This window comes from Sinocyclocheilus anshuiensis, unplaced genomic scaffold (assembly GCF_001515605.1).
Source record: "Sinocyclocheilus anshuiensis isolate Anshui unplaced genomic scaffold, SAMN03320099.WGS_v1.1 scaffold1659, whole genome shotgun sequence".
Lineage (NCBI taxonomy): Eukaryota > Metazoa > Chordata > Actinopteri > Cypriniformes > Cyprinidae > Sinocyclocheilus > Sinocyclocheilus anshuiensis.
This window is the reverse complement of record NW_015551112.1, coordinates 116,412-120,643: the sequence shown is the minus strand read 5'-3', so window position 1 is coordinate 120,643 and position 4,232 is coordinate 116,412. Positions and strand designations below refer to the sequence as shown.

General features: G+C 33.4%; 1 pseudogene; it reads right to left on the bottom strand.

Annotated features, from left to right (window-relative positions):
* Nucleotides 1–2,062, bottom strand: part of LOC107662984 (biliverdin reductase A-like) — a 7,421-nt pseudogene extending 5,359 nt beyond the window's left edge.
* Nucleotides 2,063–4,232: the final 2,170 nt, after the last annotated feature.

Genomic DNA, 4,232 nt, shown 5'->3' with positions numbered 1-4,232 from the left:
AAAATTTGGTTGAAATAATGTTACATTGTCATTCAGTGTAACACAATATTTATGTAAAAATTCAAACAACATGCTTATTCTGACGTGTACATATTAAAATATATAAAAGAATAAGGGAGCATATTAAATTTGATTGTGTTTTAAATGAGTAAAAAATTCTTACTGACAAATGGGCAAAACCTAGGATAGTGGCAAATTTTAAAAATGTACAGTTACAACTAATTAGTATTTGGGGTGAAAGTAATTAGTCTTTTAATATGTCATAAATTGATTTTTGTTGTAAATATGCCTGACAAGATTGTTACACTGAATGACATTTTAGTGGGTCTCTTCTGTAAACCAGGGACAAATTTATGATATTTATTTTTTGCTCGGAAAAACAAAAACAAAATTGCAATTAAATTAAACAGAAAACTTTTTTAATTTTTGGGGGAAAAACAACAACAATTTAAAGCAGTTTTACACATTATTTTTATGCTTAAACCCTTTTTCGTCTTTGACCCATGTACATATGATGAATAAAACTTTCAATTTGAACCTTTCAAAATGAGGACTCGAAAACATGTTTTAAGTGCAGGCATCTATTCTGACAATTATTTCGACATGGTTCATGCGTGTACATGTACAGATTTCTACTGAAACTGCACACTAAGAACAGCACAGTAAATATTTGCCATATGACATGAAATGAGTCCACAGAGAGCTTATCTTATGTTCTGTGAAGTCAAAAGAAACAAACCTGTAACATGTGTGTTAAGCCAATCAGATTTAATTCATGGAACAAATCAAGTGTCTGTATGATGCACTGACCTGGACACAAAGCCCTTGATGCTGAACTTCTCAGCAGCGCTGGACGGAAGAGGAGCGAGTAAATCTCTCATTCGCACACATCCTGCGATGCCTATACCAATAACCACTGATCCCAACATGATTCCTGCAGGAACACAACATTCATTAGCAGAAAATCAGCATTAATTATAAGTGAGAAATTGTTCTGAACTTAATTTCAGTTCTGTATGGCATAATGCAAATGCAGCAGCTATGGAAAAGTTTAAAACAAGCATGGAGAGGATTGATCTACATCTACACTGTCCCTGTCCACGATCATGTTAAGACACGTCAATACAAAGACACTATGATGAAAGAGCAGCACATTTCTGAGGAACTGGTTTGAGAAGCTTGCTGAACTGGAGTTCTTGGTGTGTCTGCACGTGTGTCTGTCTTATAAAAAGGCTTGTTTAATAAGCTGTAACCAGAGATCGAGTCACACATAATTAAAAAATTAAATGAAATTTACTTTATACTTAACTTGGACAACTACAGTGTTGTCTCTGAAATCTGCATAAACAAATCCTGGTTATATTAGTTACTTGTATACTGGGAAAATGGAAGGCATAAAAAAAAAACATTTGCAAAAGTGGTTTAGTATTTTTGATTTGTGCAGTCACTTGTGCAGTGAATAATGAATAATTACTAATTCGTTCATTTTAAAAGTACATGCTTTTAAAAATAAAATGATCCTTTGATTCAAGGTAAACATCACAATCTTTCCTTTAATAACATTTAGTGTGTCTGTCGTGATGGTAATGACGGCAGAATTGAAGACAGTAGATAATATTTAAACATCAGATAAAGAAAAAAATGTAATCGTGTTTATAATTATTTTTATTTTCCCATGACATAATGAACGACAAAAAGGATCTCCTAATCATAAAAAAGGCTTGCAAAATACTGACAATGCATGGCTGTTTCCCCTTTTATTAATGTGCTTAAATACGCGTGTTAATAAAATCACCAGAAGCGTCACTTTAACTAAATGCATCAGCATCGCCCGTAATAAAAGACGCGCAAATGAGAGATTACACAACGAATAATGTTCATTCTTCTATATGCGTAACTTAAGCACAAGAGCAAGATAGAAATGTCCTCACCTCTGAATGTCCGCAAAGAGCCTTCGGTGTGGATCTCTAAAGAATCTGCAGGGAAGTAATAGGGATAAATGACATTATATAGTTTGACTCCGGAAAGAACTTTCATAACTCTTTTTTTTTTTTCATAACTCTTTTTCGTAACCCAGCGTGCGTGCGTGCGTGCGTCTGACGTCACGCGCTAATAATCAGCTTCTCTAAAAGATCAAGAGTTATTAACCTAACATCAATACTTTACATTGATATCGTTATCATTTATATGAATAAAACCATATAATATATAAACCGCAGACTGAATGTTTACAACGTGTTTTCAGATTATATTCATCGATGTTTGAATACATTTTTTTCGAAATAAAACGAACATGGCCGCTTCCATAGCGCGCTGCTTTTAGTGACTTAAAACAGTCCCTTTAGGCTTTGCTTGTAAAATAAATAATAGATGTGACGGTGAGTTATTATTATGAACGGACCTTGGAATCGATGAATGAACGAATTAGGGCTCAATTCTGTGAAATTAAGGGTGTTCTTCTAACAATAAATCTTGCGATAGTAATCTTTAAATATGTCTTTATTTATATTGATTTGTAAACCACTCATTTAAACACATGCAATAGTCGTAACGTGTTAAAGCAAATCTGATCATAGGCTACTATTGTAGAAGCAGAGTCACATACATAAGTCAAAAGAATAATAACCTAGTTCTGTTTGACTTTACAAATTCAAATGTGTGCAAAACTTGAAAATACAGTTTGTAATACCAACAATGGGATCTAAGGATCGTCTAGTACCATTATAGTTACTAAACTTTACCAGTAAGTGTCAGTAAAATCTTATTATTCAGTAACCCTAAAAAAAATTGAATTATTTCTCAAAAAACAAACAAACAATCATTTAATTTTGTGAGGAATTTCAAAAGATGCAGCCTATACAGAAAACTAAGTGCATTTTGTCAAAGTACCATAGTCATATTAAGTTAGACTAGTCAATTGTGTGCCAATTTTTTTAATCCTTTCTCTTAAGTTTTCTTTGCTGGAAATAAAACTACATGAAGATTTTGCTTGAAATATGATTGGTTGATCTTTTAGGCCATGTACTGAAAGGTTTCCCTGGGTACTTCCTAAGTCAACTTTTTTTCAAATGACAAATTTAAACCATGCTCAGTTCATTATAACCATTAAGTATCATAAATCTACATTCAGAGGAGTGAGCAGACTTCATCCACAGAAACACAGTGACCCAGTTTAGCCACTCTCTGATCCACATCTCCTCTCATTATTATTATTATTTTATTTTATTTTTTTTGGCTGAAAGATTGAGGCTAGAGAACCATAAGAACCCAAAATGTTTTAAATAAAAAGAACGTTTAAAACACTTAAAGCTATACTACTACTAATAATTAGTGCAATATTATTGCATGTAGTAGGCTACTATCTGTTTTGTTTCCATTAGAATCTGTTTTGAATCTGACAAAACCTGATCCAGACCGAGTTGGGGTTTCATGTCTCAAACTTTCCTCCTTCTCTCAAGCCCATCAAAAATCCCACTGTTATCCCCCAAAACCACCCGCTCCTGCTCCAGAAATATCCTCATATTCCACAGAGCTCTGGGGACCATCTGTCTTCACTTTCCTCTGCCAAAACATCCATGCATATACTTCCTCCAATCTGTTTTCATCTGATTTTGCAATATATTTTATATTACATCACAGTGTTTTAGCCAATGGCATGTATAAATCCTTCATTAAATGACATCAAGTTTTTCATATTTGATGTATTTATTTTGCAGATTAGATGGCCGTAGAGACATGTGCTGGCTTGGTTTTGGCACATTTCAGATGGCTTGAGGTTTTCTTGAATATTACAGGAATAACAAAATTATGAGAAGGGAGACTAAATTTGGTAAATAGAGGGACCAGGGAAATAAATTGCATTAACATTTACTAAAACACTATACATTTATTTATTTTTTCTCCTAAATGTGCAGTATTTATGAATGAAATGCATTAAACTAGCGAAACCCCTTTACTTAAATGCAATATATGCACATACGTGATTCTGTCTAGATCATATATATTACATATTTCACTTTTGACAGGAATAAAAACGAGGCTGTGAGGGACTGAAGTTCAGTGCTGTCTAAACATGACTGTTCTTGAAATGCCTTTCTGAAAAACGAAAAGCTTCCAGTAGACAAAAACTCCATAAAACCGTTTTAAAAGTTGCGAGATGTGAAAATTACATTTATACAGTGCGTGCCATTGCAATACTGTAAGTCTATCACTTACAGCCTCGTTTTCATCCG